The sequence below is a fragment of the Bufo bufo genome, chromosome 5 (genome assembly GCF_905171765.1).
Source record: "Bufo bufo chromosome 5, aBufBuf1.1, whole genome shotgun sequence".
Classification (NCBI taxonomy): Eukaryota; Metazoa; Chordata; class Amphibia; order Anura; family Bufonidae; genus Bufo; species Bufo bufo.
The window spans coordinates 322,497,324-322,524,089 of record NC_053393.1 but is presented as its reverse complement, the minus strand read 5'-3'; the positions used below and the strand labels follow the sequence as shown (position 1 = coordinate 322,524,089).

Genomic DNA, 26,766 nt, shown 5'->3' with positions numbered 1-26,766 from the left:
GGAACGCCTAAAGGGTTAACAAAGTTTGTAAAATCGGTTTTGAATACCTTGAGGGGTGTAGTTTCTACAATGGGGTCATTTATGGGGGTATCCACTATGTAGGCCCCACAAAGTGACTTCAGACCTGAACTGGTCCTTATAAAGTGGGTTTTGGCAATTTTCTTAAAAATTTGAAGAATTGCTTCTAAACTTCTAAGCCTTCTAACGTCCTAAAAAAATAAAATGACATTTCCAAAATGATGCCAACATAAAGTAGACATATGGGGAATGTTAAATAATAAATATTTTATGAGGTATCACTTTCTGTTTTAAAAGCAGAGAAATTGAAATTTAGAAAATTGCGATTTTTTTTAAATTTTTGGGTAAATTTGGGATTTTTTCATAAATAAAGGTGAAATATTTTGACTCAAATTTATGACTATCATGAAGTACAATGTGTCACGAGAAAACAATCTCTGAATGACTTGGATAAATAAAGGCGTTCCAAAGTTATTACCACATAAAGTGAGATATGTCCGTTTTGCAAAATTTGGCCTGGTCAGGAAGGGGGCAAAGGGCCCAGATGGGAAGTGGTTAAGTAGGGTCTCATTTTTTGCGGGATGAGATGACTGTTTGATTGGCATCTATTTTGGGGTGCATATGACTTTTTGATTGCTTGCTATTACACTTTTTGTGACGTAAGATGACAAAAAATGGCTTTTTTTTACACCGTTTTTATTTTTATTTTTTTACGGTGGTCATCTGAGGGGTTAGATCATGTGATATTTTTATAGAGCCGGTCGATACGGACGCGGCGATACCTAATATGTATACTTTTTTTTTATTTATGTAAGTTTTACACAATGATTTCATTTTTGAAACAAAAAAAAAATCATGTTTTAGTGTTTCCATAGTCTAAGAGCCAAAGTTTTTTCAGTTTTTGGGCGATTATCTTGGGTAGGGTATGATTTTTGCGGGATGAGATGACGGTTTGATTGTTACAATTTTGGCGTACATGCGACTTTTTTGATCACTTTTATTACCTTTTTTGGGAAGTAAGGTGGGCAAAATTTCAATTTCATCATAGTTTTTTTTTTTTTTTTTTTATGGCGTTCACCGTTCGGGTAAAGTAACATGACCATTTTATAGATCAGGTCGTTACGGACGCGGCGATACCAAACATGTGTAGGGAATTTTATTTTTTTCATTTTTAAATCAGTGATAAATGTGTTTTTTGATTTTTACTTTTTTTTCACTTTTTTTTTGACCCAGACCCACTTGGTTCTTGAAGATCCAGTGGGTCTGATGTCTGTATAATACAGTACAATATATTGTACTGCACTGTATTTTACACTTGTCTGAACAGATCTATGGCTCTTAGCACAGATCTGTTCAGCACCATGGACAGCAGGACGCCTGAGAGGCGTCCTGTTGCCATGGGAACCTTCCCCGTCTGCTAGTACTGGCCAGAACTGCGCAGACAGGGAAGGGTAAGGAGGGGATCTGTCGGGGGGCTGTCTGGGGGCTCTCTCCCTCCCCATCGGGGGGCTGCAAAGGCACAGCAGCCCCCCGATGGGAGAGGGAGGGAGCTCCCTGCGCTGTTAACCTTTTCCATACAGCGGTCCGTACGGACCGCTGTATGGAAAGGGTTAAACGGCTGACATCGCATCGCAGATGTCAGCCGTTTATACCAGTTGCTGGCACCCTGGTATACCCACTAGAAACCAACGATTATACAAGGGGAGGCGGGCGGGGGATCGCGATCCCGCCTGCCGCACAGCCCGCCTCCCGCACCGCCCGCAACCCTCCCCCTGCACCTCCCGCCACCATAAAATCATTCGAGGGTGCAGGGGGGGGTTAATAAAACGTTATTTTAGGAATATAAAGTTTCTGATCCCCGCGGTCAGGCACCGCGGGGACCAGAAACTGCAGAAATCGCAGGCCTGAATTGACCTGCGGTTTGCCGCGATCGCCGACATGGGGGGTCACGGGACCCCCCCGCGCATTTAGCCTAGGTGCCTGCTCAATGATTTGAGCAGGCACCGGGTTCCGATCACTGCCGGCCGGCCGGCAGTGATCGGAACAACACATGACGTACCGGTACGTCATGTGTCCTTAAGTACCAGGACATCATGACGTACCGGTACGTCATGTGTCCTTAAGAGGTTAAGCACTACCCTCAATTTGGCTGGGTACATCATTGAGTACTAGGGCTGCACGATAAATCAAAAAAATAATCGAATCGCGATAATCGGCAAATGCGATATGGCGATTTGGTCGACCCGAAAATGCCGCGATTATATATGAAGGGGCCCCGCGCACATAACTGGCTTTGTGTGTAAAGTATTTTACTAGTGTGTGAAACAATCTCTCTCCTTTTGATAACAGGTCCAGCCTCTGTACTCACTTTTACGATGAATGCAATGCACTGCAGCTAACGGCAGCGAGCGGAGCGGCCGGCGTGTGACTGACGTCACTTAGTAACGCTCCTGCTTCCTGAAGTGGGAGGAGCGTTACTAAGTGACGTCAGTCACGCGCCGGCCGGCCACCTCGCTGCCGCGCATTCATAGTGACAGTGAGTACAGAGGCTGGACCTGTTATCAATAGGAGAGAGATTGTTTCACACACTAGTAAAATACTTAACACAAAGCCAGTTATGTGGGCAGTTTAGGACACATGAGGGGACACATAGGGCCATGAGGGGAACCAGCATAAGATGCTATATGTCTTATGCTGGCCCCCCTCATGGCCCTATGTGTCATAGCACACATCCCCCACATAACAGCGTCCTCCACAGATCCCCCACATAACAGCGTCCTCCACAGATCCCCCACATAACAGCGTCCTCCACAGATCCCCCACATAACAGCGTCCTCCACAGATCCCCCACATAACAGCGTCCTCCACAGATCCCCCACATAACAGCGTCCTCCACAGATCCCCCACATAACAGCGTCCTCCACAGATCCCCCACATAACAGCGTCCTCCACAGATCCCCCACATAACAGCGTCCTCCACAGAACTCTCACATAACAGCGTCCTCCACAGAACTCTCACATAACAGCGTCATCCACAGATCCCCCCCCATAACAGCGTCATCCACAGATCCCCCACAACACAGTGTCATTCACAGATCCCCCACAACACAGCGTCATCCACAGATCCCCCACAACACAGCGTCATCCACAGATCCCCCACAACACAGCGTCATCCACAGATCCCCCATAACTATGTCATACCCAGCCGCGTCAGCGGCTCATATGGGAAAATCCAAGCAAATAGACCTCTAGCACAGTTCCCTTAAAATATCGCATCGCACATAACAGCGTCCTCCACAGATCCCCCACATAACAGCGTCCTCCACAGATCCCCCACATAACAGCGTCATCCACAGAACCCCCACATAACAGCGTCATCCACAGAACCCCCACATAACAGCGTCATCCACAGAACCCCCACAAAACAGCGTCATCCACAGATCCCCCCCATAACAGCGTCATCCACAGATCCCCCACAACACAGTGTCATCCACAGATCCCCCACAACACAGCGTCATCCACAGATCCCCCACAACACAGCGTCCTCCACAGATCCCCCACATAACAGCGTCCTCCACAGATCCCCCCCCATAACAGCGTCATCCACAGATCCCCCATAACAGCGTCATCCACAGATCCCCCACAACACAGTGTCATCCACAGATCCCCCACAACACAGTGTCATCCACAGATCCCCCACAACACAGCGTCATCCACAGATCCCCCACAACACAGCGTCATCCACAGATCCCCCACAACTATGTCATACCCAGCTGCGTCAGCGGCTCATATGGGAAAATCCAAGCAAATAGACCTCTAGCACAATTCCCTTAAAATATCGCATCGCACGTCGTTATCGCAATTTTTAGGGCCCTAATCGCAATCGCACAAAATTCCCATATCGTGCAGCCCTATTGAGTACTAAACATTAGCTGCCGCTAATCTTTTTTTAACCTCCAGAAAGGATCTTCTTTTAATTTGGGTCTCTCGTGAGAAGTCTGGATATATTGATATCAAATTACCGTCAAAGTATGTCTCTAATACTTCTCTTTTCCGTCTAAGTACCCAATCCCGATCCTTAGAGCAAACTAGTTTCGCCAGAACTGCTCTAGGGGAGCCCCTGGTGGGGGCTTTTTGGAGGGGATTCTATGGGCCCTTTCCACACAGAAAGTAGATGCATCATGATCCGGCCCCAAGTTATCCACCAACCATTTTTGAATAAAATTTGCAGGGTTATCCGGTTCTGTCCCTTCTGGAAAACCTACCGGTACTAGTCGCAAGTTGTATCTACGGGACCTATCTTCCAAATCTATCAGTTTCCCTCTAAGCCAGGATCGGTCTACATCTACCTCTTCCAGTCTCTTTTTTTAATAAACTGGCCTCTGAAGTGGCGAAATCCACTGCAGATTCCAGCTCCTTCACCTTCACTCTTAGTTTAGCCATCTCATCTCTAATTATCGCAATATCACCTTGTACTGCTGAGAGGGACAAGGCCATCTCTGCAACCGAGGTATTAGTGAGATTCACTACTCCTAGTTTTTTATTAATACTCTCAAAACCTTTGCTCTGGAGTATGTTAACCTTTATAGTGCCTAGCTCTGGCCGGTCCATATTACCCACTCCCTGCTCAACCTGTAGAGCAGATCTCTGTGTACCTCCCCTAGTTTTAAGTGGCGGGGACTTCAAAAATTTATCTAAGCGAGCCTGGGGGCTTCCCCCCTGACCACTTTTCGGCGAGGGCATCCCTCATAGAGATGTTACTAAAAAATAAAATCTGCTGATGGTCTGTCTGAAAGGGACAGTAGAGAGAAAAGAGGATCAAGATCTAAACTCTGAGGAACTTCAACAGCAAGAGGATGAGGAGAAGAAGTAGAGACAGCAAATGTTATGCTGAAAGTGCTGCCAGAGAGATAGGAAGAAAACCAAGAGAGCAATGTCCTTGAATGGAGAATACTAAAAAGTTTGTGGACTACAATGTCAGATCCAGAAGATCAGTGGAGAGTAGTTGCCATGATAGGACACTTTGGTAAAGGCAGTTTCTGTAGATTGCATGGGTCGAGAAGAGTTAGCAGAGAGGTAACTTATCAGGCGAGAGTAGACCAGACGTTCCAGGAGTTTAGAGAAGGGGAGATTTTAATTAGGTGACTAATGACCGCCAGGGAGAGAGATTGGAGGAGGTGGGATGGAATAGGATCAGTACTACAGGTAGTTGGTCGAGAAGAAAAGAGGAGCCTCATTATAGGGTCAAGTGAGAAGCAAGAACAAGAGGAAGTGTGGGACGGAGGGGATCGCTGCTGGTTGGGTACTGGGACATTATTTCCTGCCGGATGTTATCAAACGTATCTTTGAAGTAAGTGGATAGGTCTTCAGCACAGAGGTCGGTAATTGGCGCATTCACTTTAGGGCTGAGGAGGGAGCGATAACTAGCAAAGAGTTGTTTCGGCCTATTTAAAGGGTATCTGTCATCAGAAATTACATTATGTAGCTGACTGACATTAGCGATGGGCTAATGTCAGCAGTACATAACAGTGGGCTTTCTAAGTCTCTGCCTGCCGCAGTTTTCTTAAAATAAACACTTTTAAAATATGCTAATGAGCCTCTAGGTGCTATGAGGGCGTTGCTTCAGCACCTAGAGGCTCAGTCCACTCACCCTTTGGCACGCCCAGGTCCCTCTGATTGACTTGTGATTTCTCCTCTTCGTCGAGTAAATCCCGCGCCGTCCCGTTTACTATTCGGCGCAGGCGCAGTGAGTGAAAGACGCACTCCTGCTGCCGCCCTCCCTCACTGCGCCTGCTTCACTCACTGCACAGGCGCCGGATTTACTGGACGAAGAGGAGAAATCACAAGTCAATCAAAGGGACCTGGGCGTGCCAAAGGGTGAGTGGACCGAGCCTCTAGGTGCTGAAGCAACGCCCTCATAACACCTAGAGGCTCATTAGCATATTTTAAAAATGTTTATTTTAAGAAAAATCTCTCCCCCACTCCGTACCGGTGCTATGGGGAGAGCGCAGAAAGCCAAGACTTCTGTCGGTAGCTTATCTCACTGAAGAATAAAAGGATCAGGTGAAAATATTCATTTCACCCAGTTGCATATTAAACAGTTTTCTAAAGAATCGGCCAACAAAAGACTAATATGTATGGGGGCAGTTAAAGGGGAAAATTAATTATATTTGTATATATATATAAATGTTTTCTTTACCTCTTGGTAAAGAGGTATGTATTAAATAACTGACATAATGCTATCAAGTGTTATTCAATTCATTCCAGGACTGTAAGGGTTACACAGCATCATAAATCAATCTAATGCTATGCGACCCCGTCAGCGCGTTGGGAGGTCAGTACGGGAGCTGCCACAGACACACGTTGCGAGTTCAATGTGTTCAACTTGCTCGTGTGAAAGCGGCCAATAAAGCAACAGATAGCTAAGGTATCATTGCATTCATCTGAGCTAGCCCTACACGGGATTGGGCCAGGTTTAACAGGGAAAAAAAGGGAGTCTGTCACCAGGAAATTAACTCAAACTACTGTTTTTTTTAAATCCGAATTCAACAGGAACACGTGTAAGATTAATTTTTCTAATAGTAAACATCAAAAATTAAAAACTGACAGCATTTGTATATGATTTGCATTGCAGCTGTTGAGAATCACATTAACATTTCTAAATGATATGGTATGCATGTAAAAAGGAATCATGTGAGCGCCAATAAACAGGTCAGCACACTAAAGCAAGAAAAATCTTCGTGAGAGTAAGCAATGCATACATTTGTGTGGTGGAGGTGACTAAACACCATGAAGCCTTATCACCGGCCCCCAAAACACAGCAAAACTAGAGAGATTTAAGAGCACGCTACAGGAAATCCATGCAAGGATGATCTTCACGTCTGGATGAGGGAAGGATGGGAGGTATACTTGAAACTGTGAGCTTATCTCTTTGACAACATCCCATCATAAATTATCTGTGGATGGTGGTTGGAGGTTTTTTTCCGGGAGCTGCTGTGAATATAAGCAGGCTTAATGCGTCAGCTGCATGAGGCCGCACACATTGTGCCAGGCTGTCAATGACAACACACGGTTTGAGACACACAGCCAGGAAACATTTCACATGGTTTCTTAATGCTCACTTATATTGGAACAGTCTGGCTGTAATAAAATCTAGGTTAAACCGAGAAGTATAGAGAATTAAGAAATTAAAATAGCACTGATCTACAAGAATTCCCACAAAAATAAAATGCGTTTCTGCCTAGTCAACAAATATTGCAAAAATAATCAATATAAAAACTAAAAGGCAAGAAGACAAAGCATCCGGAGAGTGTAGATGCAGCAAGTACAACTAGCAGCAAGATATTTTAAACTGATAGGACTCTTAATTCTGTTAAAGGAGTTCAAAAAACCTTAAAGGGGTTGTCTCACCTCAGCAAATAGCATTTATCATGTAGAGGAAGTTAATACAAGGCACTTACTAATGTACTGTGATTGTCCATATTGCCTCCTTCGCTGGCTGGATTAATTTTTTTTATTACACTGCTTGTTTCCATGGTTACGACCACTCTGCAATCCAGCAGCAGTAGCCGTGCTTGCACACTATAAGAAAAAGCACTAACCTATGAGAGCTCCCACGGTCCCGGCCACCAGAGAGGCCAGCACTTGTTCCTATAGTGTTCAAGCACGGCCACTGCTGCTGGATTGCAGGGTGGTTGTAACCATGGAAACGAGCAGTGTAGAATGCGATGGAAAAATGTCCATATTACTTCCCTTTCTGGCTGGATTCAATCACAATACATTAGTAAGTGCCTTGTATTAACTTACTCTACAAAATAAATGCTATTTGCTTAAGTGAGACAACCCCTTTAATGAGGTCATTTATCAAACAGGTGTAAAGTAGAACTGGCTTAGTTGCCCATATCAACCAATCAGATTCCACCTTTAATTGCTATGGGCAACTAAGCCAGTTCTACTTTACACCAGTTTAATAAATGACCCCATAAGTGATATCCTTTTAAGACATGTTTTTACGAGCTATGTATTCTACCATAAGAACACAAATATCTCCTGTGCTTTGCCGGACCCAACATTTTTGGGTAAAGGAATAGCACAGGATTGCCCTGTCACCCCTTTTATTTAGATTTGCAAAATACCCCTTAAAGGAGCTTTCCAGGATTGTGTTTTTTTCTTTTTACCTAGCCACCGTAACTGTTGAAAAACTCATACTCAACTGCTCCCCACCACTCTGTTCAACAGTCTTCCGGTTCCTAGTCTGTTTACCTCCGCAGCATGGACAGGGTCACGTGCGCCATTGCAGCCAATGACTGGCCATTCTTGCTAAAACTATCTGATATTGAAGCACTAGAGAGCAGTTTCTCCAAGATCATATGGAAGGAGACCACCTATTTCTTTGTGTTGTCTGAGTATGTTTGTGTTGTTGGAGGTGGGGGAGTGATAAGGTTCATTTCTTACACGTATAACAGTACAATCTAGTCTGCATCTGATGCTATATGTCCCTGGTTGAAGATGTATGATAAATTTTGCAAACCTAATGCTGGAATACCTCCTGTCTTCAACCTCTCTGTGGGGAGAGCTACATTCTCAACCACCAGGACTAAGAGCTCATGCACACGACTATGTATTTTGCAGTCGCAAAAAATACGGATGGCATCCGTGTGAATTCTGTATTAGAACAGTCCTATCCTTGTCCGTTATGTGGACAATAACACGTTTTTAGTTTTTTTTTTCGGAATGGATATGCGGACATATAGAAACGGAATGCACACTAGTGGAGAAGCAGGTTGGGAATGCACCCTGCCTTTCCATTCATCCTTTAGGGGACTGCCAGAGAGAGTACTGCGCTCATATATTCCTGGCAGTCCCATACAGAATGAATGGAGTGGCAGGGGGCATGCTCAATCTGCTGCTCCACAAGATTGGAGTAAAAGGACCTTTCTTGGGATTGATGGGGGTCCCAACAGTTGGACCACACTGGTCAGTTATTTACCCCCTATCCTGTGGCACAACCTCTTTAATAAGAAATTTAACTACAAAAAAAAAATGAATGACTGCATGAAGTTCCAATAGCAGAATAACTAGCCCCGTAGTGTAAGGGTCTGTTCACACTTTTTTTTAAGGGTTTCTATAGCCAAATATACAGACCCCTTTGAGATCTGTCAGTATTTTTGGGTATCCACTTGAACAGATCCAATATCAATGTGATGGCTGTTAGAAACAGAACCAATATGCTACTTTATATTTATATATAAAGTAGTATATGCAAGGCTTTTTTTTTAACATAGAAATATTGATATATTATTGATATACCTTGGACAAATTTATACAAATTTACCTTAAAAAGGGGAGTACGTGTCCTGTTTTTACTCAACACTTTTGCAAAGTGTCTGGACACAGGGTCTAGGACGGTGATGGCTAACCTCCGGCACTCCAGCTGTGATGAAATTACGACTCCCAGCATGCTCAATTCATTCCTATGGAGTTCTGAGTACAGCCAAGCAAGTGTACATCTTGGGAGTTGTAGTTTTACCGCAGCTGGAGTGCCGGAGGTTAGCCATCACAGATCTAGGATAACCCTGTGGTAGCCACAACTCAATTCCTAGACATGTTTTTTTCAAAGTCTAGCAAGCTGCAGCTAATGAAACATGCTTTAATTGCCATTTTGATACATTTGGTCCAATATCATCCATTTTCACTAAATACATGTGCCCTATGACACTACTGTTATATCTCCCTTTATTGGATCTATTAAGTTGTCTATACAACCAAGTCATCAGCTCAGGAGAGGAGGCACCAGAATACACTGAAAATGGATCTGAGAGGTAAGAGCCCTTTTATTATTACTCTATAGTTACATAGTAACATAGTAACATAGTTTATAAGGCTGAAAATTTAGATAACACTTATCGGTAAATGGTTTTCTTTGAGCCTATGACAGCACCCCTGGATAGACCGCCTCCTCCTCCTAAGGACAGTAAACCGGAACCAAAATCGCTTTAAGAGGGTCCACCCCCTCTATCCCCAGTCCTTTTCCAAGACCTAAGGAACATAACATCCTAATAAAACCTTCTTATATACATTCTATCCAACTTTCTTATAATAAAATTGTCATTTTTATTTATTAAATTTTTTTATTATTTCATAGAAAAAGCATTTTTAGGGAAGGAAATTATGCGGGTGCTGTCATAGGCTTAAAGAAAACCGATTACCGTTAAGTGTAATCTAAATTTTCCCCTTAGCCTATGACAGCAGATTCCTATCTAGGGCGGGACAACAGCTTGAAGCACCTTACAACCAAAAGTAAGGCCTTCATTAGAAGGAAACTGAAGTCTATAGTACCTAAAAAAAGTGTGAGTAGAACTCCAGGTGGTTGCTCCACAGATCTGCTCTATAGAAGCAGCAGCCCTCTCTGCCCAGGAAGTGGAGACTGACCTAGTAAAGTGGGGCCCCGAACCCTGAAGGTGAAGGAACTCCCTTAGAAGAATATGCTAAGGCAAAAGCCTGCCTAATCCATCTAACTATAGTCTGGGACGAGGCAGCAGAACCCTTCCTTGGACCCTGAAATATGGCAACAAATGGGAGGACCACCCCCATGGTTGCGTGACCTGCAGATACTGAACAATGCATCTCCTAACGTCCAAACAATGGAATACTGACTCTCTTATTTTTAGGAGAAGAGCAGAAGGATGCTAACCCTATCTCCTGGGAACGGTGAAACCTGAGACGTTCGGTAAAAAAGAAGGATCAAGTGAGATAACTACCCGATCCTCCAAAATAACCAAGTACTGCTGGTTAATAGAAAGAGAAGCAATCTTACACTCTTGGCAGAAGTAATGGCCAAGAGGAAAGCAAGCTTAAGTGAGAGTAATTTTAGGGAGATCATACTGATAGGCGGAAGTGAGGGATCTGAAGTGAGGGCCGAAAGAACAAAGTTTAGATCTGAAGGAGGAACCTTTTTTTTTTTTACAGACCGGAGACAACTTAGAAACTGCTGCCACAATCTCCTAACCCAAGGGTGTTCTGACAACTTAAACTAAAAGAGAGCACTTTGTGCTGAGATCTGTACTTTCAGGATGCTAGGCCTTTGTTTCTTTCTCCATCCTTCCTGTAAGAAACCTAACACAAGTGGAAAGTCTGGAGCGACCAGCACAACCATTGGTCTGTTGGCAAATCAGAAAAAAGCTAGCCAAACTCTCAGATAAATGGAAATGGAAGATGTGATCTCCTTATGACTGGCCAACAGAGTGGTAATAACATCTACAGAAAGTCCTCTCTTTCTTAAAATCTGCCAGCCAGGCAGTCAGGTGAAGATTTCTAACCTGTGGGTGAAAAACTGGTCCCTGTGCCAAAAACAACCCCCTTTGGCCAAAGGGGGCTATAACTATTACAGTAGCTCTTCCCCCCCCCCCCCCCCGACATTCCTGAGAACTCTTGGTAACAACTTTTAGGGGGGAAGGGGGGGGGGGGGGCGTATAGAAGGCTCTGCTTCCAGGATTGAGGATTGAGCAAAGGTGAAAAGGGAAAAGAAAACTTCTACCTTTCTGTTTAACCTGGTGTCAAAAATATCCATCTTTGAGACACCCCATAAGGCTATTATCTGATCGAATACTCCCTGATCTGGGGACCATATCCCTGGCGCAGACGATAACGGCTGAGAAAATCTACTCTCACATTGTCTGCTCCTCTGAGATGTACCGCTGAAAGAAATAACAGAGAAGCCTCTGCCACACTAAAAATCTGATGAGTGAGGAACATAAGACCTGGAGCTCTGGTGCCTCCCTGTCTGTTGATGTAGGCCACTGCCGTCACATTTTCTGAGTATATTTTCACATTGCTGCCTCTGAGAACTGGAAGACTATGAACCAAGGCTAACCGAATCACATTCAGCTCTCTGAAATTGTGAGACTGACTCTAAGCATTGCTGTCCTAACTCCCATATAGCAGAAGAGATTCCACATGGGCTCCACATCCGGATGGACTGGCATCTGTGGTCAAGGGAAGAACTGCTTCCCTCTGCCAAGGTACACTTTTCTGTAAATTTTGCAATGTATCCACCACCCCAGATCCTTGAGGTGATAGAGATTTCCGCATCCAGAGAAAAGATACACCTTTCCCACTCCTTCAGAATCTGAAGAAGTCTCGAATGATACTGGGCTCATTCTACCCCTGGAAAAGCAGCCGTCATGAGACCCAGCACAGACCTGGCTTCCCTCAAGGAAACAGACTGACAGGAGGAAAGAACCTGAACCTTTGACTTGATCAGAAGAGCTTTCTGTAGGCAGGCACCTCTGAGATCTGGAATCTAAGATTATCACATCACTAAGAATTTGCAAGTCTGATTTGGGCACAAAATGGATTTTTCTAGATTTACATTCCAACCCAGTTTCTCTAGAACCTCACTCAACCAAACAATCTGTGCTAGAAGGATCTGACTTGATTTGGAAATAAGAAGAAAGTCGTCTAGGTAGGGGATGATAACTACCTCCCTCTCCCGGACATGAGCCATCATCTCTATTACAATGTTGGTGAATACCCTCGGGGCCTGGGACAGCCTAAATGGTAGAGCTCGGAACTGAAGGTGTAGGACTCTTTCCTTTAGCTGAACTGCAACCCTCAAAAACCTCTCATGTCTGGGATGGATAGTGACATGATAATACGCATCCCTCAGATCTACAGTGGCCATGAAGCAGTCTGGAAAGAGATTGTTTATCGCCGACCTCATGGATTCCATCTGAAACCTCTCATACATTAGATAATGGTTCAAAAATTTGAAGCTTATTATAGTCTGGAAAGAACCATACGTTTTTTTGACAGGAAAAAGGGTTGAATAAAACCCTTTGGCCACCTCTCGTTTTGGAACCTCTACTAGGACCTTCTTCTCTAGGAGGGAAAAAAACTTCCGCCACAATAGCTGACTGCTTTGGGAAATCTGACCGAATCAGTTATAACCAAACTTTTTTTTACTAAACTTGAAACTTTAGTCTCAAGCCCTCTCTTATAACAGAATTTATCCAGGGACTGTTGGAGATCTTCTGCCATAGATGGGAAAAGAGACAGACAACCTCCTACTGGGGGCCTGGCATCATTGGGGTTGTTTCTTTGAGGCATCTGACCCGAAAAAAACCAAAAAACACTTTAGACTTTTTAGCACCTCCTGCATGATGTTTTGCCCCTTCCTTACATTTGAAACTCTCCCTATTAAACCTGGGACGGAAGGACCTCCTAGGGGGCTGCTGACTGGTAGAGGGGGAAGCCCTTTTTTTTTTATCTGAGGCCTTCTATGGCAAATGGCATATAGCAACCAAAACAGGCCCAAATAAAAATTTGCCCCGACATTGAATGGCACAAAGCTTAACTTTTGAACTAGCGCCCCCATTCCAGCAGTTCAACCAAATCGCTCTACGAGCAGAGTTAGACAGGGCAGAAGCTCTTGCGGATAGTCTTAGGGAGTCTGCAGAAGAATCAGCCAAAAAATCCAAAGCATTATGAATAGTCAGCAAGGAGGAAAGCAATTGCTCCCTAGGGGTGCCCCCTTTAATGTAGGCTTCTAATTCCCCCAGCCAAAGTTTTAGGGACCTAGCAATGGAAGTGGCAGCAATGGCAGGCTTAAATGCTGCAGCAGAGGCTTCCCAATTTATTTATTTTTTTTAAATAAATCTCTGCTCTTATCAATCAGATCTATAAGAGATCCCATATCTTCAAAGGGAAGCACTGCCTTTCTGGACATTTTGGCTACAGGGGCATCAAGCTTAGGAGCCCTATCCCAAGATGCGGAAACCTGTTCATCAAAAGGATTTTTACGTTTAACAGAGGAAGGTATTAAAAAAAAAATTATCAGGTTTCTTCCACTCTTTGGAAATGGCAGCCTGAATATTTTTATGGAAGTCAAAAATCTCTCTCTATCCAGGACCTAGGTCCTCAGAGTCCTGAACGGATTGTAGTAATTTCTCATCATCTAAACCCAGTAGCTCTAAATGCTTTAACCAGGGCGTTCGTGTTCTCAGCATGGAATAGCGGCTTTCCTGCAGACTCGTTAGGAGATTGCCATTCCTCTTCATCCTCCAAACCAGATAATACATCACTGTCACTGGAGGGGGAATTAGATGCGGCCACAGAGGTACTAGGGTAATTTTTAAGCAGGCCGCTAACAGATTCTTTAACTTCATCACAGATCATCTGCTTGATACTGCCCATCATAGCTGGAGCTTCCTCCCCCATTAACTTGCTTATGCATGCTTGACACAAGGGTTTAACCCAGGCTAGAGATGAGCGAATTTCATATTCGGAAATTCGTTCACGGTTCGTTTACTGGTAAAAGGTGAATTGCGTTATGGATTCTGTTACCACGGACCATAACACAATTCTATAACGGAATGCCTTTAGAGGCATTCCGCTATTCATTCCATCATAATAGAAGTCTATGATCTGCAAAACAGATCCGTTCTGTTTCCGTTATGCAGGGGAGTCCTCTCCTGCATAACGGAAACTGGACGGATCCGTTTTGCAGCCCATAGACTTATTATGACGGAATGAATAACGGAATGCCTCTAAAGGCATTCTCTTATGCATTCAGTCATGGAAGTGCGTTATGGTCCGTGGTAACCGAATCCATTACGCAATTCACCTTTTACCAGTAAACGAAGCGTGAACGAATTTCATAACCTGAAATTCGCTCATCTCTAACCCAGGCAGATGGTAATTTTCTTTTACAAACACACCCTCCTTTGATCTGGAGACCTTCCTAGAAGATATATATCCAGGCATAGAAGATATCCCCCATGAGCAAATACATAACACTGATGTTAATGGGGAACAACCCCTCTTACTCCACCGCTGGTACCGGTGTATCATCGGTGGTTTCGGCACGCTGAGCCTGCTCCATAATCATACAGCAATACAGCCACAATGGAGGAACCGTCAGCTTCTTCTCTACCGGCATGACAGTGAGCTGGCTGGGCTTTTCTCCTGGCGCGTGCATGCCGGCTCCTCCCCACTTCCGATCTGCAGCACAGCCCTCCCTCCCTCTGCCAACCAGAAGTAATGTCCATTCTACACGTGCCGGCAGCTGGACATGCGAAACACGGCCTGCAGAGGTCCGCTGCACCCAGGAAGGCCGTAATCTGCCCAGGCCGGGAAGTAGACCGGAGTGGGGCAGGATAAGAAGGGAGCCCTGTCTTGTCACAGCAGCTCCTAGAGGAGGCTTACGCCGCCCGGGGTAACCCTCCTAATACTTGAAAAAGCTCGGGCCCCCGCTGCTCTGATTCTTTCAAACAGCGATTCCAATTCCACCTGTCCCTTAGGACCGGAAACAGAACTGGGGATAGAGGGGATGGACCCTCTTTTAAAGCGATTCTGGTTCCTGTTTCCTGTCCTGAGGAGGAGGAGGAGGCAGTTTCTCCAGGGGTGCTGTCATAGTCAAAGGGGAAAAAAAGACATCTGTCCATACAGTTCAGCCTGTTATTCTGTAAGTTGATCCAGAGGAAGTAAAAAATAAAAAAATTAAAAAAAATAAAAAACTGGGGTAGAAGCCAATTTTCCTCACTTTAGGGAAAAAAAAATTCCTTCCCGACTCCAATCAGGCAATCAGAATAACTCCCTGGATCAACGACCCATCTCTAGTAACTATAACCTGTACTATTATTACACTCCAGAAATAAATCCAGGCCCCTCTTGAACTCTTTAAGTGAACTCACCATCACCACCTCCTCAGGCAGAGAGTTCCATAGTCTCACTGCTCTTACCGTAAAGAATCTTCTTCTATGTTTGTGTAGAAACCTTCTTTCCTCCAGACGCAGAGGATGTCCCTTTGTCACAGTCAAAGTCCTGGGGATAAATAGATGATGGGAAAGATCTCTGAACTGACCCCTGATATTTATACATAGTTATTAGATCTCCCCTGAGTTGTCTTTTTTCTAAAGTGAATAACCCTAATTTTAATAATCTTTCTGGGTACTGTAGTCCACCCATTCCAGTTATTACTTTAGTTGTCCTCTTCTGAACACTCTCCAGCTCTGCTATGTCTGCCTTGTTCACAGGAGCCCATAACTGTACACCATACTGTTGTCTGACCAGTGATTTGTAAAGTAGTAGGACTATGTTCTCATCAGGGGGATCTATGCCCCTTTTGATGCAACCCGTTATCGTATAAAAAAAAGAGGTTTTACTAGTAGAATTAGGCATAACACTAGAACCATATTTATGATATGACCAAAGTCAGTCTTTGTTCAACAGATTAAGCCTACTGTCTATTAAAATCAACAAGAAAAAGACCACAATGTGAGCCACCAAGAGATAAGCCTGACAATAAACCATGCTGAAATGACAAACTGGACTGACAGATCTGTGCAGAAATCATTCAAAAGACGGAAGGATAGTTAAGAATGCCGTGAACCATGACAAGGCAATGTCAGCAGAGAGTAGAGTAGTTCATAATAAGATTTTACAAAAGCTAGAGAAACTTGAATGATGTCGACCTCGGAAATAATAGTAAAAAATATATAAAAAGTAGTCCTCATAAATAAAGCAGATTTAATTTCCAGGTCGTTTCTTCTAATCGGAACTAATGGATCTGAAATGTTAAGATATCGAGATAAAAGCGAATTTATTTATTTTTTCACAAGTTTTAGAAATGCATCTAAAAAGGTACCGTAATTGCTGAATCTTTAGGCAAGATGAATTAAACGTTAACCAGCCCATGCTGCACACAAGGCTTCTCTGTCTTCTAATCCCCTCCAATGTGTATACCCACAAAACTAATCTCACTTGTAAACAAGCTTTTCACTTCAGGTTAGGAGATACAAGATCAGAGATAAATCACAGCATGGAGGAGTGACAAACATTTTGATCGCCCTTTTTCCTGCAAATTGGACTCAAGCTTTGGAAGCTGCCTATCTGTTCCAGGCAAGCTGATCCTTCAAGAGGGAGGAGAGGAGAGAGAGGAAAAAATAAAATAAAAAGGCATTTGAGGCGACAGTCACGCTGGATTTCATTCTGTAATCTTACATTTTGAGCCCATCAGCACTGTAAAAGACTTCAAAGGCAACCCCATATCTGAAGAGGGATGTTACAGGCTACGAGCGCAGAAACATGCCCCGTGTTTGTCAAAGAAAATACGACTGTTTAGCAGCGGGTGTCACAGTACAACGACGGCTTTAAACACAAACACGTCTCCGCACTTAGGATCAGAAGGAGGGCTGTGCTGTCTTATATCTTCACAGACTTCACTAGGAGCACCACAAATAGAAATCTCTAGCTTCCATGTTTCACCCCACCACTATGACCCCATGAGGTTTAACTACACGGCTGGTCCTGAAATTACTAGCACAAAAAAGGACAAAACATGGGCAGCAATACCAGCTTCACTAAGCGATTAACTTCCATAAGGATGTCCTGTAAATTTATAGGAACATGACAGCTGAACATCTCACTTAAAGAGAACCTGTCACCAGTTTTATGGTGTCTTAACCAGGGCTGTGGAGTCGGTAGATAAATGTTTAGACTCAGACTCCTCAGTTTTATGTACTTCCGACTCCGACTCCTCTGTATTAATATGCGAATGTATTTTATACATTCCTTGAGGGAAAGAAACGCAACCTACCACAGGACTACTAGCTGGGAAGCCAACAGTCTACTGTATTGCACAGTTTAAGCAAAAGACAAACACAAGTTCTTCTAAGCTCTTCTAGCAGAGAGGTAGTTGGGCTGCTGCTTTCTCCTTTGTCTGCTTATCTGCTGCTGAAGATAGGGCAGTGGGAGGATCCAGGACGGGGCATTTATTCTAAAACATGATTTTCCTAGGAGAATCTCATAGTCATGTTTAAAGTTTAAGCTAACAATCAGAGTTTACAAGATTTTATAGCCTTAGCTAAATGACAGCAGTTTTTCCAATGGTTTACAGCTTCAGTCTTGAACTATTGGCCCTCCATTCCCGTCACTTATACAAGTGTCTCACTCTCTAGTCCTGCAAAAAACATATTTATTTAATCCCTTATCAGTGAGAGGCTAGGTTACACATGGACGCTGCGTTCCCTGTAAAAGCAGAACACAACACTATGGAAAGTATAAGTATTGCAGCTCCTAATTGTGCGTTGCGTGCCACATAGTGAAGCACATGAAAAGCATGCTTCTTCATGGTCACTTAACGTGTTCGTTTTGCGGTTACGTGAGGCACTGCATGCATTGGCCTTTATTCTTACAGTAGAGAAGTCATTAATTATAACTTTTTGTGAATTGGGACATTTAAACTTGTTTTTTTTTTATTATTCCAATCTAAATTTAGTAGGAGTCTGAGTATTGTTTGCCGACTCCGACTCCAGGTACCTAAAATTTCCCCCGACTCCGACTCCTCGACTCCGACTCCACAGCCCTGGTCTTAACTAAGGGCAACATAAATAAGTGACTGATTCTCTTAGCAAAATGCTGGGTCACTTTCTTTAATTGACCCAGTCAATCTGCCAACATCTTGTATTGAAAAGCTCCAGCTGATAATGATGAGTCATGAATATTCATGAGCTCCTGACTCTCCCCGCCCACCTGCTGCTGAATGACAGTTTGTTTCCATAGGAATCAGCAGCAGGTGGGCAGGGGAGTGGCTATAGCTCTGAATTAAATATACGCTGGACTCAATGACATCACGCTGGACTCAAATCAGCTCATTAGCATGTGGCATGCGGCATCTTTGTGTGTATATAATGAGGTAACCATCTGTCACGCCAGTAAGTGAATACATCTAAGGTACTTTTTAGTAGTTAATGATTGTATATAATTAGTTAGATTATAATCAAATATCCACATGACAGGTTCCCTTTAACCTTAACCTTTTTGCTGCCAGTACAATTTTAACACATTTGAGACACACAAGAAATCGGATTTATAAAATGAAAAAAATTAAAATAATCATACTACACAGTGTGGAAATCCCACCCATTACTTTATACTAATGGGCATAATTCATTAAATGCATGTTAACAGGCATATTAAATAATCTCTTAAAAGGGTTCTCCAGGATTAACAATTGATGACCCATCCCTAGGATAGATCATCAATATCAGATCGACAGGGGTCAGACAACCCACACCCCCGCTGATCTCTGCGTTAGAGTACCTCCTGACCACATGGGCCACTGCAGGCTCTAATTAAGTTAATGAAGACTGCACAGATCAGTGGATCTGTATTGTTAATAGCTGTACAGAACTGTCAATACTGCACGGCTCTTAACCACTTTTTTCCTTTTCATTTTTTACTCCTAACCTTTCCAGAGCCATAATTTTTTTACATTTTCCATTCACATAGCCATATGGAGGGCTTGGTATAGGTATAGCGATCGCTCCTCTCTGTTCTGCGGAGTAGATCATTGCATGTAATATCAGCGGTCTCCTCTGCTAGGGAGCAGGCGATTGCTGGGACGGAACGCTTCCCTCGCGACAATTGTAATACAGCCGTTAGATTACACTGAACTCACCAACATGTCCAGCCTAATAATGTGCTGGGGTAGTCGCTGGCTGTAACAAGTCTGCACTTGGTTGACTGTTTACAATATACTGCAGTTTAATTCTACATAAAAAGCAGAGTAAATGTACTGAAACAGGCCCTTTACACAGGCCGAGAACACAGATTATCGCTAACGAGTGTTCATAGTAAAGCTTGTCAGCGATGATCGGGCTGTGTAAATATACCGCAGCTTACCCAATGAATGATCAAATTGCTTGTTTATTGGGTAATCTGATTGTTTGTGCGCAAACAAAAATGGTGTGTAAACATGATCTCCTGCCGCAAACAACGAGACAGTATGGGGAAGAGCGATGACTCTGCCACCAGCGATCAGCAGATTGTCGGGAAGGAACACTTCCTTCCCGACAATCTGCTGCAATATCATCCTGTGTAAAGGGACCTTAAATTACTCAACCACCACAAGTGTGAGGCTAAGGTCTATAATACATCAACAGATTATCTGACAGAGTTTCTGACCAGTCATTCTTCAGATGACAGCTTACACACAATCTTTTGTTATACACACCAACTATTGGTCTGATTGGACAGAAATTGGTCATATAATCTGTTGGCGTAATACAGCCCTAATTCTGATCTATTACTATTTAATTTCTTGATCATGAATCCTGTAAAAACAAACAGTCATGACGCTAGTGTACAGGTGTAGCTCGTTTGTTGGGTACTTGGATCATTTGTGTAGGCGCCTAAGTCGTTGTTTACGTTGGCAGCAGAGTGTGTTTAGACAGCATGATCTGCTGCCGGCAAACAACGTATGGCGAAGAGTGATGGTATTAGCGATCGCTCCTCCCCATACTGTGGACGGTCTCCTTCACTGATGAGCAGGCAATTGCTGGGAAGGAACACTTCCTTCCTGACAAACGCCCCCTAAATTGTACTGTCTAACGGGGCCTTTACACAGTGAATGCTATCAATCACTGATAACACCTCCCATGTGAGCAATGAGTTCAGAAATAGCACAGATTTAAAAGTATGAATTACAAATTTTACTTAATTTTTTCCAACAAAACTATATATCGATCTGCTCAGCTTCTCCTGCTCTATAAAATGCTGTCTGCAGACTTCACTGCATTTTGTGGTGACAGGTCCTGTGAAGGACTTTTATGCAATTGCCTATATGCTTCAGTTTAATTCTCTCCCTGCTATTTTAGGTCTATATTGTTCGGTTCCAAATGTCAAGAATGAATGTATTCGTGTACCGAACAGGGATGTTGAGATTATGTTTGTATGTGGGATAGAAAGTACTTTTCTGAAATTGTTAAAAATTGTAAATGTTCTGGCCAGCAGATAATTGAGCTGTGTGTATTGTCAAAACTCAATTATCTAGCCTGGCCCAGAGGAGGAGTTTTAGGATAATTGAGCTGTGTGTATTGTCAGAACTCAATTATCTAGCCTGGCCCAGAGGAGGAGTTTTATGCTGCATAAATTGTGAGTTCTGTGTACCAGTAAATCAGTCTTGTTCCAGCATTAAGTTTTGACTCATGTGTGGATTATTCGGCGATTCCAGGGATATTCCTACTCGTGGAATATTGGGTGATTTTCTTTTATGAGAAGAAGGGAATGCTTGACAGGGATATTTTCTACTACCGTCACAATTGGTTGGCAGCAGCGGGATTTTCCCTTCTACTTTCCTTTACACCAGGATTCCAAGCAGACACTGGGAACAGTGAATTGAAGGCTGGTACACCCTGCTTAAAAGAAATACACTGAAAGAACTACTGGAAGTCCGTGGAAGGATTGCTAGCAACAAAACCAAGCGGGTCATTATAGCAGAATTAATGGAGCTAGACCAGGAGAACTTGGTTGCAGCAACGCCAGCAGTACAAGAGATGGGGACACCAGTGATTCAGGAGGAGGAATCACCAGCCAACAAGGCAATGAGAGAGAAGCTAGCATGGTTCGGTCCGAACCCAACGGCGGATGTGGTGCTGAAAGTGATGAACCTGTTAGTGGAGGAGGCTAAACAAATAAGAGACGCAGAGCTACAGTTAAAACTGGCAGCAGTCCAACAAGCAGCCGCACATTCTCCAAACAGTGAGTACAGTACAGCAGACACAAGGAAGATTCCGTTTAGCGCGTTTAAAGCTTTTGATGAAAAAGACTGTGACATTGAAAATTACCTGGCAGATTTTGAGCGACAATGTAACCTGCACCGAATAGATAGAGGAGAGTGGGTCTTAATATTGTCAGGCAAACTGTCAGGCAAAGCTTCTGATGCTTTCCGGACCGTGCCAGAGCAGGAGATCCATAGCTACGCCAGCTTTAAAGAAGTGCTCCTGGCTCGTTATGCAGTAACCCCAGAGTCCTACCGACAAAAGTTCAGGGACTCACGCAAAACCACGAAAGACTCATACGTGGAATGGGCATGCCAGTTATCCCTGTCGGCCTCTAACTGGGTCAACAGCAGCCAGGCCACCACCGCAGAGGACATTTTGCAACTAATGCTCCTGGAACAATTTTACCATCACATCCAGACGGATGTCAAAGACTGGGTGAGAGATCGCAGGCCCATGACTCTACCAGAGGCCGCTAAGTTGGCGGATGAATATGCGGATACTCGCAAGACGAACCCGGTCACACCACAGGTACAACCTCCACGACCAACGGTGCCCTCACACCCACCAGCCGCTAGATACCAACCTCCTAACAGACCGGTGACATCTAGCCCTCGCTATCCACGCCAGGAGGACAATGAACAACGCTGCTTCCGGTGCAAACAGCTGGGTCACTACAAGCAGAATTGCCCCATGGACAACAACACATAGAAACATAGAATGTGTCGGCAGATAAGAACCATTTGGCCCATCTAGTCTGCCCAACAGGTCAAATTGGTCTCGACCTGGGTACCGCCCACCAGCAGCAGCCCATTGTGTAGACTCGGCTTGGGATCCCCAGGAACTGGGTCAGGAAGAACCATTGGGCACCCTTTACGAAGCTCTCATGGTACAATCTGTTATTACGGACAACAGGAAACACCATTGTCAGCTGGTCATGGTTAACGGAAAAACCGCCCGGGGATTAAGAGACAGTGGGGCAACCATCATGTTGGTACAAAGACAACTTATTAAGGCATCAGAGAAACCGGGGAAATCAATTGCTGTGGCAGGGGGGGCAGTATACCGTATTCCTACTGCACAGGTACACCTAGACTGGGGTGCGGGAGCTGGCAATGTTCATGTGGGCGTCATGAAAGACTTACCTTCTGAAGTCATCTTGGGCAACGACATTGGCCCCCTGACTTCGGCGTTTGCCTCTACCCCCGCTCAGGAGGCCCACGCAGTAACCACCAGAGCACAAAGTCGCGCTGCCGAGAGCCATCCGCTTCCTACTGAGACCCAGGTAAGCCAACCCAACCTACCCTTGACTGTAGAACCCCTACCCTGGGACACCCCAGAGGACTTTGAGCGGGAGGTGACCGGAGACCCTTCCCTCAGAAAGTATCGAGAGAATGCCAGGAGGGGCCAAGGGGGGTTAGAGAAGGAGCAATTTATCTGGGAGAAAGGCCGCTTGTACAGGCTCACCAAGACCCGGGGTAATACACCAGGGCCTAAGCAAAAACGCCAGCTGGTAGTTCCCCGGAAATACCGGCAGGAGTTATTGAGGATTGGGCACGACGTACCCTTGGCAGGCCATTTGGGAATACGCAAGACAGGGTATCGGATAACCCAGAACTTCTTCTGGCCTGGGGTGTCCGACGACGTCAGGGCGTATTGTCATACGTGCGAGGTATGCCAACGTATAGGTAAAAAGGGAGACCACCCAAAGGCTAAACTAGTTTCCATGCCCATTATTGAAGAACCGTTCACAAGGGTAGCCGTGGACATTATAGGGCCCCTGGCCCAACCTAGCCGTTCCGGCAAGCGGTATATACTCACCATAGTAGACTACGCCACCCGTTACCCCGAAGCGGTAGCTCTCTCTAACATACAGGCTGAGACCGTAGCAGAGGCCCTAGTTAAAGTATTTTCCCGAGTAGGCTTTCCCAAGGAGGTTCTGTCCGACCAAGGTACCCAATTCACGGCCGAGGTAACCCAGCAGATATGGAAAACCTGTGGAGTTAAATCCCTGACTAGCTCCCCATACCATCCCCAGACTAACGGCCTGTGCGAGCGCTTCAACGGAACGCTAAAGCAAATGTTGAAGTCGTTCACGGGGGCATACAAGGATTGGGAGCGATTCCTGCCACACCTTCTCTTTGCCTACCGAGAGGTGCCGCAGGAATCGACCGGATTCTCACCCTTCGAACTTCTCTATGGGAGGCGGGTGAGGGGGCCCTTAGATCTCATCAAGGATCACTGGGAGGGGCAGACAGAGATTGAGGGGACCCCGGTTGTACCTTATGTCCTGGAGCTGAGGGACCGCATGGAGGAATTAGCCCAGACAGTGCGAGAGAACCTCCAGGCGGCCCAGCAGCGCCAGAGGGTATGGTATGACCGACGGGCTAGGCACCGGAGCTTTCAGATAGGTCAAAAGGTCATGGTATTAAGGCCGGTCCGAACAGACAAGCTCCAGGCCGCCTGGCAGGGCCCCTATAAAGTTATAGGACAGATATGCGACACTACCTACACGATAGCCAGCTGCGAGGATGAAGATGTGAAACGAACCTTTCACATCAACATGCTCAAGGCCTATCAGGAACGGGCAGAGGAGGTAGCCGCTATCTGTGCACCAGCAGGAGAAGACACAGAGACCCTACCCCTTCCCGACCTATTGGGCAGTAACGAAGGGATGACCCAGATAAAGAAAGTCCAGCTAGGTGAACAGTTGGAGCCGCAAGAGCGGGCTCAAGCTGTCCGCTTACTAGAAACAAAACAGGCCACATTCTCTCAGGAGCCTGGATACACACTCCTAGCCATACACAAGGTAGAGACTCCAGGACAGGCACCCCTGAGACAGCCTCCCTACCGTATCCCCGAAGCAGTCCGGGAAGGGATGCGGAAGGAAATAGATAAGATGCTTCGGCTAGGCGTAATCGAACCCTTAGAAAGTAATTGGGCCTCGCCGGTAGTCTTAGTGCCAAAGAAGGATGGGACAACCCGCTTCTGTGTAGATTACCGGCGCCTCAACGACAAGACAGTTACGGACGCCTATCCGATGCCACGGATGGACGAGCTGCTTGACCGTATCTCTGCAGGGAAGTATCTGACCACAATAGACCTATGCAAGGGATATTGGCAGATTCCCTTAGCAGAAGATGCCATACCCAAGTCGGCCTTCATCACCCCGTTCGGCCTATACCAATTCCGGGTTATGCCGTTCGGGATGAAGAACGCCCCGGCCACCTTCCAACGGATGGTGGATCAGTCACTTAGGGGTCTCCAGAGCTTTGCATGCGCTTACCTGGATGACATCGCCATCCACAGCGATACCTGGGAAGCGCACCTAGAGCACGTAGGGGTAGTATTAGATAGGATCAGGGGGGCCGGGCTGACCCTTAAACCCGACAAATGTCACTTGGGTATGGTGGAGGTACAATATTTGGTCCACCGAGTAGGATGTGGTAAGCAACGCCCGGAGCTGGCTAAGATCGAGGCCGTTGCCAATTGACCCACTCCCCACACCAAGACACAAGTCATGGCTTTCTTAGGCACAGCCGGCTATTACAGACGCTTTGTACCCGACTATAGCGCCCTGGCCAAACCCCTGACCGACTTGACCAAAAAGAAGCTACCCCGACAAGTCCTGTGGTCCCCGGAATGCGAGGTGGCTTTCCAAGCACTAAAGACTGCTCTGGTTAATGCTCCGGTGTTGGTTACCCCAGATCCTAACAAAAGATTTATTGTCCACACTGACGCTTTAATGTTTGGACTGGGGGCAGTATTAAGCCAGATCGGGGGGGATGGAGGAGAGCACCCGGTGGCATACCTGAGTCGGAAGCTGAGAAATACTACATTTCTTTAGCCTACAAAGCTCCTACTTTGCTTTTGTTGCATGTTTAAGTTTTTTTTTACTTCCTCTGGATCAACTTTGCGAGATAAGAGGCTGCACTGGATGGGTCCAGGCTTATAAAACTATGTTGCTACACTGTGAAGCTTTTCAGCATTTCGCTGAATATGAGCAGAATGAGTAACTCTCTAAATTTCAGAAGTTATCCTGCAACAACTATCCACAGACGCATCATCAATAATCACCAGTGACCCAGTTCCATTGACAGTCATAAATGTGCATGCCATAAAACTGCCTCTACGGAGTTTGATAGATTCTATAGTATGTTCTGGGTCATGAGCTCTAAATTTCCTTCATTATGCTGTTCTCCTCACAAAATTCATGTTTGTTTAACCTATTCAATGAATCTTCTTCCAGAACTGGGCGGCGCTTAGATGTTTTCTAGCAAAGTTTTACCAGTGGTTTGTATATTTAGATAAGCCCTCTGGATTTATATTTATGAGGGTGTCCCTTGATTGTAGACTTTGACAATGATACATTTATTGCCTCAATAACATTCTTGATTTGGCTAGAAGCTCAGGGATTTTTCATTACAAAGAAAACAACTCAATTCAGTTTAGGCTACTTTCACACTTGCGTTCAGAGCGGGTCCGTCAAGTACCTGCACAGACGGATCCGCTCCTATAATGCAAACGCTTAGATCCGTTCAGAACGGATCCGTTTGCATTACCATGAACAAAAAAAAATAAAACTTTTTATTTTTTTTTTGTTCATGATAATGCAAACGGATCCGTTTTGACTTTACATTGAAAGTCAATGGGGGACGGATCCGTTTGAAAGTTGAGCCATACTGTGTCAACTTCAAACGCATCCGTCCCCATTGACTTACATTGTAAGTCTGGACGGATCCGTTTGCCTCCGCACGGCCAGGCGGACACCCGAACGCTGCAAGCAGCGTTCAGGTGTCCGCCTGCTGAGCGGAGCGGAGGACAAACGGTGCCAGACTGATGCATTCTGAGCGGATCCGCATCCACTCAGAATGCATTAGGACTGGACGGATCCGTTCGGGGCCGCTTGTGAGAGCCTTCAAACGGAACTCACAAGCGGAGCCCCGAACGCTAGTGTGAAAGTAGCCTTAGATGTCTTCCATGGTGTTGGGTTTTTGGTATTGCTGAGCTTTCCAGTACATCTCTTCTTTTTAAGAATTTACCAAATGGTTGATTTGGCCACTCCTAATGACTCTGCTGTCTTTAGGTATTTTTTTTCAGCTTAACGATGGTCACCTTCTGACATATTTTTGAACCACATATTATGTGTTACCAAAAACACCTACCAAAAGAAAATCAAACACTCAAG

At 45.0% G+C, this 26,766-nt stretch overlaps 1 protein-coding gene across 1 annotated transcript in view; it reads right to left on the bottom strand.

Moving 5' to 3' along the window:
* DROSHA (drosha ribonuclease III) overlaps positions 1–26,766 on the bottom strand; it is a 351,648-nt gene that overhangs the window by 150,072 nt on the left and 174,810 nt on the right. The gene's annotated exons all lie outside the window — the stretch shown is intronic.